The sequence below is a fragment of the Phyllostomus hastatus genome, unplaced genomic scaffold (assembly GCF_019186645.2).
Source record: "Phyllostomus hastatus isolate PE091 unplaced genomic scaffold, TTU_PhHast_1.1 phas_contig_34, whole genome shotgun sequence".
Lineage (NCBI taxonomy): Eukaryota > Metazoa > Chordata > Mammalia > Chiroptera > Phyllostomidae > Phyllostomus > Phyllostomus hastatus.
In genome coordinates, this window is record NW_025333857.1 from 37222486 (window position 1) to 37236223 (window position 13738).

At 44.0% G+C, this 13738-nt stretch overlaps 1 pseudogene; it reads left to right on the plus strand.

The window, feature by feature from the left end:
* Positions 1-2740: 2740 nt before the first annotated feature.
* LOC123819775 lies at positions 2741-4095 on the plus strand (annotated as a pseudogene).
* The last annotated feature ends 9643 nt before the right edge of the window (positions 4096-13738 follow it).

Consider the following 13738-nt stretch of genomic DNA (forward strand, 5'->3'; position numbering starts at 1 on the left):
TTGAAGGGAGTGTCAGGGAAGGCCTTTGTGGGAAGGCGACATTTAGGCAAAGGCCTGAGGGCGGGTGAAGGTGTTTGAGGAAAAACCCTCCAGGGAGAGAGAACAGCCTGTATAAAGGTTCTGAGGTGGAGAGAGGGCCTGGTATGTTCAGAGAAGAGCAAGGACAAAGAGTGGAGGGGAGAGCATGGTGGGGAGGCATGGTCAGCTGGGGAGTGGGGGCCAGTCAGGTGATGCTTCCTTGACCCATGCAGGGATGCGGCTGTGCTCTGAGCAAGGTGGGACACCTCAGGGAAGTTTTGAGAGGGGGAGGGATGTAATAGACATATATATTTTGCTGTGATGAGAGTAGACTGTGGGGGTGGCCCAGGAAGGGAAGAGGAAACCCATTAGCAGGTCAACACAATAATCCAGCCCAGAGGTGACAGCTTGGATCAGAGTGATTGCAGGGGCAGAAGTGAGAATTAACTGCATTCTGGATGTATTTTAAAAGTATGGGCAGGATGTCATGACAAATTACATATAGTTATGTGAAAAAGAATAGGTTCAAGGATGATTGTATATTTCTTGTTTGTTTGTTTTTTTTTTCCTTAAACTGAGAAACTAGATGGATGGAGTTGCTTTTTACTATCATAGGGAAGAATGTGGGAAGAGCAGGTTTTAAAGGGGGAAACATTAGGTGCTCAGTGGGACAAGGTAAGTTTGAAATGCCTGTTCAACTTGTCAGTGGAGATGTTTAGCAATCACTCATGTATAACACGTTGCAGTGCACTTCTGAAGTTCAGGGACAAGCTGCAGGCTGAAGATCTGCACTTGGAGGCCTTCAGCAAATACATCATACTTAATGCAGTGAGACTGCATGAGAACGCCTAAGGGTGAATGTAGGTGGAGAAACGAGAGTGTGCAAGGGCTGAATCCTGGGAGGCTCCGGGCTTTATGGAGGTGAGTAGGATCCTGAGAAGGAGCAGCCTGGGGTAAGAGGAAGAGTGTAAAGTGCTGGGAGCTGAAGAAGATATTTCCAGAAGAACAGAATGATCAGCTGGGTCATGTGCTGCCAATTGGTAAATAGGATGAGGACCAAGAAGTGACCTTAGGAATTAGCAAGAGGGGAGTTGGGAGTGTAGCTAAACTACTCCATAGTATTGCTGCTTTGGCATCCATGTTGCTTGGTCAAGTGGCCCACAGGGACCTTAAACTGACACTAGCGCCTTCATGAAAGTATGAGCCCGAGATTACAACCCACAGAATCACAAGCAAATGCGAGTTCTTGATATGACTTCCCCAACAGCCCTTGTGATCAGTAGTCTCCCCTGCCTTTCAAGGCCTTCCCCTTGTGTGCCCCTTGAACAAGGCCCCTGTGAAGCTCACCAAAACCCTGTTCTTTTTTTTTGAACTGGCCAATCTGGCTTCTGCTCAGGAACACCAAAGCGCTCTATCTCAGGTCCTGCCTCTCTCTGCACCCTATCTTGACCTCCATGTGTGGTCCCTTGGGGTGTGCTACATACCTCCACTAGGACCTATGAGTAATAAACTTCTCTTTTCTCTTATGGTCTGTTGTTGATCCAGGACTCACCAACTGGCACACTACACCCCATGTAACAGATGTTAATTTAACAACAAAGTCCTAACAGGAGGTCATCACTGGAACCGACAGGGACGTTCTGGTGGAGGAGGAGGAACAGAAGTCAGAGTGGAGCGGTGAGGAAGAGGGACAGTGAGCACAGACAAGTCTCGAAGGGAGTTTTGCTCTCAGAGGGAACAGAATGGGGACATAGCTGAAGGGGAGTGAGGTGAGGAGGCCCAAGAGGAGAGAATATTCTGTTGAAGCAAAAATTATACTGGACAAAGCTAAACAGGCAAGGAAGTTTTTATTCAAGGTTATTGAAATAGGGGAGAGAAGCCAGAACTTGCTTGAGCCAACTCACCTGAAGCAGGGGGTGGGAGGATTTTTAAGGGCTACGATGTGAGGGGGGGGAGGGGGAGAGGGAGAGAGGGAGAGAGGGAGGGAGATGGGGCATCTATACCTGCTAATTGGCTTTACCCAAAGGAATATTAAACTTCTCATATCATTATGAGGGGAGATAGTTTTACAACTTGGAGCAAGGTGCCCACTTAGGTCAGGCTCCCACCCTGCCATAGAAGCTGGTTTATTAGGATGAATTCTCCTTTGATTGCATTTCAAGAGATGGTTCCCAGGTCTTTGAGGAAGATGGTCCTGGGTTATACAACTGACAAACTTTTAAAAGATTTATGTATACTTCAAAGGGGCAGGGGAAATATTTATAATTATAAATTTTCTAAAGAAGATACTCTACGAAAGGGACATCAGAAAACTAGTATTGAAAAGAATCTTGCCTAAGGTTAAGTCAAGCTGAGGGGGGAATATTAAAGCCATCTTGGTCAATTTCTAAAACAAAGATATATCACCCGGACTGGGTAGCTCAGTTGGTTAAAGCATTGTCCTTCTATGCCACGGTTGCTGGTTCAATTCCCAGTGAGGGCACTATGAGAATCAATCAAGACATGCATAAATAAGTAGAACAACAAATCTCTCCCTCTCCCTTCTCCTTCTCCCCTCTCCCTCCCACCCTTTCTCTCTCCCTCTCTTTCAAAATCAATTAAAAAAAGATACATCATCTTTCTATATAAAATTCCTGATGTGTACAGGACAATCAAACTCTTTCCACTCTCTCTGCTCCAGAGTTCTTGAGTCTGCGCCTCTATTCGCTCTGCAGCCTGTACCATGTGCGAGATTGTGCACATCCAGGTTGGCCAGTGTGGCAACCAGATCGGTGCCAAGTTTTGGGAAGTCATCAGTGATGAGCATGGGATTGACCACACTGGCAGTTACTACGGAGACAGTGACTTACAGCTGGAGACAATCAATGTGTACTACAATGAAGCTGTTAGTAACAAGTACATACCTCGGGCTATCTTGGTGGGTCTCGAGCTGGGCCCAATAGAGGCAGCCAGGTCTGGACCATTTGGCCAGATTGTCAGGTCAGACAACTTCATGTTTGGCCAGAGTGGGGCCAGGAACATCTGGGCAAAGGGCTACTACACAGAGGGAGCTGAATTGGCAGACTCAGTCATGGACTTGGTGAGGAAGGAGTCAGAGAGCTGTGACTGTCTACAGGGCTTCCAGTTGACCCACTCACTGGGGGTGGCACTGGGTCAGGGATGGGCATGCTGCTTATCAGCAAGATCTGGCAGGAGTACCCGGACTGCAGCATGAACACCTATAGCATGATGCCTTCACCTGAGGTGTCCAACACAGTGGTTGAGCCCTACAATGCCACCCTCTTCATCCACCAGCTGCTGGAACACACAGATGAAACCTACTCCATTGACAATGAAGCCCTGTATGACATTTGCTTTCACACCCTGAAACTGACCAACCCCACATACGGAGACCCCAACCACCTTGTGTCGGCCACCATGAGTGGGGTCACCACCTGTCTGCACTTCTTGGGCCAGCTGAATGCAGACCTGTGCCAGCTGGCAGTGAACATGGTGCCCTTCCCACCCCTGCACTTCTTCATGCCTGACTTTGCACCCTGGACCAGCTGGGACAGCCAGCATCACTGGGCCCTGACAGTAGCCGAGCTCGCCGAGCTTGCCCAGCAGATATTCAACACTAAGAACATGAAGGCTGCCTGTGACTCCTGCCACAGCTGCTACCTGACAGTGGCTGCCATCTTCTGGAGCCACATGTCCATGAATGAAGTAGATGAGCAGATGCTCAGCATGCAGTACAAGAACAGCAGCTACTTTGTGAAGTGGATCCCCAACAATGTGAAGACGGCCATGTGCAACATCTGACCTCGAGGCCTGAAGATGTCGGCTACCTTCATTGGCAACAGCACGGCCATCCAGGAGCCATTCAAGCGCATCTCAGAGCAGTTCACCATTGTGTTCTGGCGCAAGGCCTTCCTGCACAGGTACATAGGGGAGGGCATGGACGAGATGGAGTTTGCCGAGGCTGAGAGCAACATGAACCACCTGGTGTCTGAGTACCAGCAGTACCAGGATGCCATCTCCTACACACAGGAGGAGGAGATGGTGGTAGAGGAGGAAAAGGGTGAGGATGACACTTAAGAAATTCTCAAATACATCATGCCTCCTTAGTGAACTTCCATTGTCCTCAATCATGCATGGTCTTTGTATCTGTATACTGTGGCACTCAGTTTTGCCTCTGTCAAAAGTTCACACTGTTGTAGTAATGTGGAACTCCTCTAAGAATTACAGTATTGTCTAAGTTATCTATACTAATGAAAAAGCACATGTCAAAAAAATTTTTTTTCCTAGTCTGCCTTTGCATTTGCACTTGTAGCCACCCTGTGTTTTTCTGAGGGCTACTGATGCCCCGGCACTTGTGGTGGGGCCTGGACCATTTTAGAAAGTGTTGTGCAGTCTTACCTTTTCCTAGCTGTTCCCTTCTTTCCAGTTACCTTTTAGGGCTCTCTCTTTCTAGGGCACAACTCTCTTCTCACCTCCTCTGTGGGACACTCCCCTCCAGGAGAATTATGCTTCACTCCTCTGTCAGCCCCAAGAGCCCACACTGCTTTTATAGCACCATCTCTGCTTCCAGGGCCTCATTTGATTTTTGAGTCCCTGAAGGGCACAGACATATTTTATTCACGTTATTGGTTCTACCTAAAGAATGTTTGTCTCTCAGTAATCACGGGGGGTAAGAGATGATGTGATAATGTTTCAGAGGACCTGTCGTCCTTTCCTCCTAAAACACAGGTTTTATCAGCTAGGGAAAAGGCATAGAACATTTTATTTATAATATTTGGCATGATCTGCAGCTAGTGTTTATTTTGAGTACAGGTCTTATAGCAGTTTCCACTGCCTAAGAAGTGCTGATGATATAAAGGGAGTGATTGCCTATGTTTATTCCTAATGGCGAGAATTTGATTCTGACTGCGGAGCCTTACAAGGACTGTATTTAATAACTCTGCTAGTAAAATGCACTTGTTGAGATGTCATGACTATGAGGCGTCAACTACCGTATGGATTCTGAGTAAAACAGCTCATAAATGATTCCTATTTCAGATCACGTGGAAATATACACAGAGAAGTCATGTCAGAGCCAGACAGCTCTATTCCCCAGCTGAGTGGGATGTGGAGGGGAGGGTGGAACTCCATGATTGATTACAGATTGACGAGTTGGTTTAATACCAACTTGTCAGAGAACTTCAGCTACAGAGTGGCTGGATTGATTAAGTAACACAGCATTTTAGGCTCTGATGGTTGGGGTTTGGCAGAAGGTTTCATGGGGTATGGAGCTTTAGGGTTCAACTTCGGAGCCCATGAGAAAAGCCGATGCTTTCACCTGTTACTCTGCTGGGGGCTCGCTGCGATTGTAGCTTCTGACCTCTGAATGGGGCTAGAGAGCTGGGTGGGGGGGGCGGGGAAGCCTTAGAATTAGTAGGAGAAAATGAACGTGAAGACAAAAACCAATAAGTGGTCGCAGAACTGCCAAGAGTGAAGGCAGTAACGAGACAGAATTAGTTCTTACTGACAACTTGAAATTGCCTGCAACATTATAAAAAAATCAATCAGCCTGTGAAAAGCAGGCTCACAGTGACCACTGGATGGTGTGATGTTTGCAATTTGTCTGGACACTAATTTAGAGAAGCCAGAGGGTTTTAACCTAATACACAGCTTTTGGCTGGTACAAAGCTTTTAAAGAGAAGGTTGAAAATTAGCTTCAACTAGGGTTATTTTTCTCCAGCCATCTTAAAATCACTAGAACTAAAATTAGTTGATTACTCATTCCTCCAACCTAATATCTATTGCTTTTTTGCTGTCCTAACAATGTATTATGAGCAGTTTTAGTGTCTTTTTTTCCTACTGTATCATCCTTTGTGTATTGTTTCTCTGCCTTTTTTCTTTTCTAGTGGCAAACTGGCAGGGGTGGGGGTGAGAAAAAATTAAAATTTTTTATCTTCACCCAGGATGTGGTTATTGATTTTAGAGGGAGGGAGGTAGGGAGAGGGAGAGAAACATCAGTCATCTTTCTCTCGCGTGCACCCTGAGTGGGGACTGAACCCGCAGCTGAGGCACGTGCCCCAGCTGGCAATTCAATCCTTGGCTTTTCCGTCTATGGGATGACACTCCAACTGAGCCACACTGGCCAGGGCAGGAAAAAGAAATTTTCTTGTACCCTTCTAAGTCCTTCTGGCTGGTCTAATAATTAGCATGACAGATTAACAGGAGAATATAACCAAATTTATTATACCTGTACACATGGGGGTTCCCTAAGAAGGTAGGACTCAAGGACAAATAGGGCAGTTAAAGCTTATGTGCCATTCTGGACTAAGGCCAAGGCGGTAGAGGTCTGGGCTTCCAAGGTGAAGCAGGCAATTCACAGGTAGATGAGAAAGAGAAACATTTGGTAAACTCTTATTGGACCACCCAGAAACAATGGGACCCAGAGGAGAGTCTAACAGACAGAAGTTGCTAGGCCCCTTCCTATCTGCAATGCTTACTTTATGTTTTGCTAAGGTGACAGCTCCCTGCCTTTTACCAGGTTTTTCTATCTGGATTCCTTTAGGCTGTTAAGGAGGAGGTCCAAAGTTTTCTTTTGAGGTTTTTGTTTCTTAGAAATAACCAGATTAAAATAATATCCCAGAGTTATGCTTTGGGGTGGCAAAGTCTGCTTTCTCTTAACACTGTTATTGTGTCCCTTAAAATTTTAAGTAAGTGTAGGAAAATATTAGCTTCCTTAATTCATTCTTCTAACAGATGTGGATGCTGAACACATATAGAGACTCTTCAAGGAATTTCAGTCTCCTGGGAGAGGCAGATGAGTCACCCCACAACTGGAATAGGTACAGAGAGAGGTGTTTATATTGTGGTGGCTGTTGTAGCAGGGCAGAAATTGTATGTGGCTGCTAACTGTATCCCCAGAAACTAGCACGTGAATGGAACTTTGTACAATATTTTAAAAAATAAAGCTCCCAGGGAAGCAAATGGGTTGAGAAAGGGAATTCCAGACACAGGGGCAAGCAAGTACAAAGTCCCAAGAGTGTAAACACATCTTGAGGTATTATGTGATGGCCAGGTGGTAGGGCTGTAGGAAGTCAAGGTGCCAGTGGAGGTGGGCTCAGATCACGTAGGGCCTGGGGTGGAAGGCCATCCTCTGAAGGCTGTGTGGAGCTCTGGAAGTCTGCACCCAGCAGGTGCTCACACGTGTTTGTCACAGGGCTGAGTGAACGAATGGAAGGACTTTAAGCTAGGGAGGCCTTTGGTTAGATTTGTGTCTTAGATTCTCTTGCTACTATGGGAAATGGTCTGGAAGGGGTAGGTCTAAAACAGGGGTCTCAACTGGGGGTGATTTTGCTCCCCAGGGGATGTTTGACAATGTCTGGAGGTAATGTAGCTTGTTGTAACTTAGAGGTTGTCCCTAGTATCTAGCATATAGAGGCCAGGGATGCTGCTACATGTCTTACAAGACAAAGAACAAACCCCCCCTACCCCCCAAAAGAGAAGTATTCATCCCAAAATGATGATGGTGCTGGGGTTGAGAAAGCCTGGTACAGAAGGAGAAAATCATTAGAAAGCACACAAGTTTGCAAATATACTGAAACTACAGCCATAATGTATAGAGAAAATGTAGTTTCTTAAATTTGCCTAGAGCTGACCTACCCTCAAGAGACCCACTTACTGGTTGGAAGGAAAAAAATAGACACTCTTTAGTCTAATGCAGTTTAGAACTTGGTATGATCCAATAATTGTAAAAAGTCCCTTTAGAGAGTGCTTGGTTTTTTGACGATAATTGCAACACCCCTTCCTCCCCTACTCTCCAAGATTTTTTCCAAGTTAGTATCCAAATTTGTGGGAGGAGGGGACTCATGAGACCACATATGATATCATGGAGCCTAGAAAATTCTTCAAAAACCTCAGGAGCCACTGCTGGGTTGAAGGAACTGTCATCCTAGGTTTTCAACCCAGAGAGGCCCAATAATATTTTTGGTTTTGTTGACATATTTGGGCTCCATGTGAGATTTTATTTGAGAAAAGAGGTTCTGCTAAAAAAAAAATTTGAAAACCACTAACCTGCCACACCATTGATGTCATCTACACTGGAGTGTGAGTTAAAGGCTTAGGCCATTGTCCTGTGATCAAAGCATTTTTATGGGTACTGTGGCATTTGTTTTTAGGTTTTGCTCCTGAGAATTGGGCTGCCTAAACCTTTTAGTTATGTCCAATTTTGTCATCATTGTGTAGATGTGTATACAATCTTTCCATCATGGTCAATGTATTTTTTACAAATGTAGCAATTTCTCATTGAAAATTGCCCTCCTAAGGGACCATAATAGATTTCATGGTTCTCCAATGAGGAGAGAAGGTGCTAACTAGCCGTGTGGCTCAAAGTACATCATTATAGTAACAACTGCGCTTGAGGAATAAAGAGCTGGTATTATAGCCTTAACATTCCCTTTTAATACCAATAAAAAGAAATTTTCACACTTGTTCTATGAATAAAGTTTCTTCAGTAATTCCTTCTGTGTGGCTGAATCTCTTCTCTTTTGCCCATGAGATCAGAAGACAGCTAGATGAGAGAAGGGCTGAATAGAGCTGAAGGATTTATGATGAGGATTAACAATAATGTCAATTATTATAAATATAATTACAGTCAATATTTTTTGAGCACTTACTCTGTTCATAGCATTGCTCTGAGCACTTCTGACTTGTTAACTGTAACCCTCACTATAGCTCTACGAATAAGTGCTAAGACAGGAAACAGGCATGAAGAGATGAAGGAATGCTTAAGGCCACACTTGGCTGAGTCTGATTCAGTCAAACCTAGGGGGTCTGGTTCCAAAGTCCAAGTGCTGGGTTTTCTGTGTTGTGTACTGGCTGTTCTCTCTGCCTTGATGCTTACTGCATTAGGTTCATCCATCTGCCTGCAGTACAAAAGCAACATCATGTCATCAGTGTCCTTTAGCAAAGATTTGGAACACTTAGATCCTTAAAGAGCAAGGCAGAGAGCTGCATATTGTGGGGGATTTTATGACAATTCTTGGAGTAGAGAGTGAATTGAAGCTCCAGAATTCCTCCACTTATGATCAGTCACATTATCTTGGATGGTCTACCCTGGATTTGCGTGGCCTAGGGACGTGGTTCTAATAGGGCATTGATCATAAGTCTATGATGAACTTGGCACTATGTCAGCATTGTGGGGGTTAGAGAGAAGTCTACCTACTTCTTCGTGAATGGTTTGATATATTTGAAGAAAATATTTTGTTTGTTTGTTTTAAAGCATCATCTCAGTAGCAAGTACCATGCTAGGCATTTCACATTGGTTCTCATGGGATTCTTCTAACATCCTTGGGAGGTCAGTACTCTGCATTTGATGGATGGAAAACCAAATCTTACAGGGACTGAGGCACCTGTTTAAGGTCACATAGCCAGTAAAGGGCAAGACCAGGATCAAAACCTGGAGTAAATTAAAGAACACAATGTCAATTTTAATGAGATCCATTTATTATGTATGAATCTCAGTGAATCCAGAGAAATGAAGAGCCAGTTAGCTCTGGGGAGCAGTGTTTTTTAACCACTTTCCATGGCATATTAGTTCCAGAAGATGTTATTTCTGTGGGGGCCAAGGGGAGAAACAGATAATTCTGTAGTCACATGTGAGACGTGGCATACCATTTTCCTCTTAGTGATTTACAAAGTTCATCAGCTTAATGTGACCCTCAGAAATTCTGCAGAAGGAAGTTTTTTGACTTGGTTTAATCCATCCAGTGTTTCCCAACTTCCTGAGGCATGGTGATCAACAGAAGACCAGCTCAGGAGGCTGTGGTTTGAAGGACGAAAGCCTTAGGAGAAGCAAGCACGTGGGCAACCTGCCATCAAATGACTAAAGTGCCATTTCCTTTGTAGTATCCAGAGCCTTTGTGGGTCATCTTAGGTGCCGAAGGAGAAGGGGTCAAAGCCATATTGCCCAAACTCAACTTTGCTACAAGTAATTCTGTCTGCAAAGTCACATTTGCTACCCATGTTAAAAATTATTATTTTTGATTGAGATAATTCACATATCACAAAATTCACCCTCGTAATGTATATAATTCAGTGGTTTTAGAAAGATTTCATAAGGTTGTACAACTAACATAGTGTCTAATTCCAGAACATTTCATCACCCCAAAGAAACCCCACACCCATCAGTAGTCACTCCCCATTTCACCTCCTCCCACTGCCGGGCAACTACCTGTCTACTTCCTGTCTCTGGATTTGCCTATTCTGGACATTTCAAATAAGTGAAATCACACAATTCGTGGTCTTTTATGCCTGGCTTCTTTCAATTAGCAAAATGTTTTCAAAGCTTGTCTGTGTTGGAGCATGTATCAGTATTTCACTCCTTTTTAAGGCTGAATAATATTCCATTGTTGGGTGTGTGTTGCATCTGCAGTTTGGAAGTAAAGTGACAGTGGGAGAGGACCCAGTCCTCCCAGTGACTAGGGAAAGCTGTGAAGTGGATCCTCTTGTCATTTTTCTATACCCGCTGCTCATGTGGATGCTTTGTTTGTGTGGAGGAACTTGACCCTCAGACCAGGGCTGGGGAACCAGGCCTGGCCCATCACAGGTTTGGTTCCAGTTGAGGTGTGTGACCCAGGCATGCTTGGATTCATCAGAACAGAGGCCTGTCCCCTGGCTAGGGACACTGCGGGTCGGTATGTTAAGCTTCTTGTCACCGCTTGCAGAGAATCCCCCCAAGAATGGACGTACCATAATGGAAAACAGAGGTCTTGTAAATCACCTAAAACAACTGGATTACATAAAACCCTTGGGTAGTTTTTGACTGGTAACTGTAATTACCAGGAGGTTTAAGGTAGGTAGGGTTGACACCTCTGTCATCTTGCTTTCCTATTAAAAGGTAAGCAGGTCTCACAAATTCTATGACATATATAGATAGCTAGTAAATAAACATTTAGTTGCTAGCAGGAGTCAAAATAGTTCAATCAGTTAATTCTATTAGCTTTTTGAATTTCAAAATCCCTTCTCTTTTATGTCTGCAATAAAGAATCTGACTTCATTTTTTTTCATGTTTGACTACTGACAACTTTTAAGCCTCATTCCTTTCTCTTCCCCTTCTGTTCCATATGGGCAAGCAGATCAGGAAGCCTGGGGGCTCCTTCTGTGGTTCAGCGGTGGGGGGAATGCAACTCCTGCAAGCCCTTCTCCTTGTGTGAACCTACCTCCTGCTCCCATCCCCAGTCACCATAACCCAGGTCAGCCTCCTTTCCTTCAGTCTCTACATCTGAATCCAGTTTTGGGCCAGGGTCCATCTTGTGTCTGCAGAGTGGCTGCATCAAGGTTTTTGTGTGGAAGATTGATGCGAGGCAGAAATGATGGCATCCCAGAGGCAAGATTCTTCTATGCTGAGCTCAGCAACAGATAACCAGAAAACTTCCAAGCCTCTAAACCCCTGGCTTGACACATGACTGGTTAGGGATGAATCTTGGTAGAGTAGGGGACACTACTAGTGGTAAAAGCCATAGCTCTGGTGGAAATGATAGATGCTATTAGACAATTCACATATCTTGAATATCTTTAATTTCAACATTAAGAACACATTCCTAACATTCATCATGCTAAGTAGACACTATTTTCTCACAGTCACTATGTTAATAGGCAAAACCTCTGGTGTTGAAAGAGGTCTTCTGATACTTGATCTTTGTAGATACCCTGGATTCAGCTATACTTGATGCTTAGAAGTTAATGATTATGAGCCAACCAATTCCTTTTATGTTTTAGTTTAAGCTGGTATGAATTGGGTTCCTGTCAGTTACTCCTAAAATACTTCTGCACAAAACAGAATGTTAAAAATGTGGAGTTGGGGGCTCAACAGGCGTATGTCCATCCCTCCTACCTTGTTTCTCAACTTTCTTCAACTAAACAATTTCTGATATTTGTATGTTGAAGGAGGGAAGAATTCCCTGATCTACCCTTCTTTTGTTCTTATGGTTGGACTGATAATAAAACAATAAAATTGACACAAGACTAACTTAACAGGAGGAAAATAAGCAATCTAATATGTGCACATGGAAGGATCATGGTATGATGCTCAGGCTATAAAATGAGGCTCAAAGAAATGATCAAGCCAGGTACCTTTGTATACTATTTAGACAAAAACAATAAATTTGTGAGAAATCGACAGGACAAAGAAAGTTAATGCTCATTATAAAGGAATCTAAGCAAGGTCTGGACGTTTGTTAATGAGGAATTTAAAGTAGTAAATTAGAAAAGAGGCAATAGGAATTGATTACCCAGACTTTTGGCTCTGAGTTGTTTAGTTCTGGTGCTAAGGGGTGTCTTCCAGGTGCTGGGAAGTCACCTTTCACATGGGAGGTTTATTTCCCGAACCCAAGGACAAAGAGGGGGTCAAGGTGCCCTCCTGGCACCAGCTGCTCATCAGGTAACTTTAATTATAAGTAATCAATATGCCTTTTCGGGTATTTTGGGCTGGCTCATCTTGCACCCTGATATGTGTAACTTAATGTTTAAGGAAAATAGTAAAACCTTCAATATCCTAATCTAGCCTCAGTTCCCACTACCGGGAAATGTAAATCTCCTCAGCTGCAGTGTTAAGGATTGTTCTAAATTTGAAAGCTGCTTTAGTGAAACCTTCTTCTACTTTACACCCCCCAAGCCAAACTTCATGGGTGGGCACTTCCTTGAACAACTCTCCCAGAAGACTGGAACACTGGGACAAAAATGGGAAGTTTTGCTCAGCCTTACAATACATGTTAACAATGCAGAAGACCGGAGAATCCTCAAAAATAAACATCACCACAAAAGAATGGTCCTTGTTTGCTTTTCATGCAAATCAGCATTTCCAGAGGACTTCAATGTTTTTAAAACCAACTGAGGGTAAAAGCAACAGAGGGCTGTCCTGATAAATCCCTGCTTCTGCTCCAGGGTGAGAATATGGTGTTTTCCACTGGATCTCTGCTTGTTTGGTTCTTTGAGTCATTCAGTGTTTGTAACAGTAAGATGAGAAGAGTAGTTCAAAAGCCTCTACACAAAGGGGTGGGCCCACTGGCATTTGTAGAAGACCAATAGTTTCTGTGCCCCAATCGTTCCTGTGTCCTTTGTCTAAATGCAAGGCGCTGTGTTCTCTACTGATGAGGTGATAGGGCCCCCAGACAGACATGCATTCATTGACCTCACGCTCTGGTGGGAAGATGCTTAATAAGCAAGGAAAGGGAGATGTGACTAGAATGATCTTTGAAATTAAATAGTGCTATAAAGAAAACTTAACAGTAAGTAGAGGGAGAAGACAGCTGATAGACTTGTTAGAAGTGACAACAGGGTTGAGAGATTTTAAAAGTAGGGAGGGAGGAGTCAGCTTTTTGTTGAAGTAAGCCAGATAAGCCTTTAGATGAATAAGGGAACTGTTATCTGTTTTCCTGTGCACCTGAATTGTTTCTTATAACAAGGCCTGAGTATGAGGTCTCATTGTAAGTTTAATAGACATGAGTATTGTTAGGTAGACTTAGCAGCTAGTTATTTAACAGCTGGGGTGGGGGTGGTTGGTGATCACTCAAACCTTTTATTGTGTACTTAACACTGAAGATATGGCATAGAGGCCCTGTTCAAAGTTGTTAGGGTCTGGCTACTTGACATGTGGTTCGCTGACCAGCAGCATCGACATCCTGGGAATCTGTTAGAAATGCAAAATCTTGGACCCTACCCCAGACCCGCTGAACTAATCTGCTTTTTA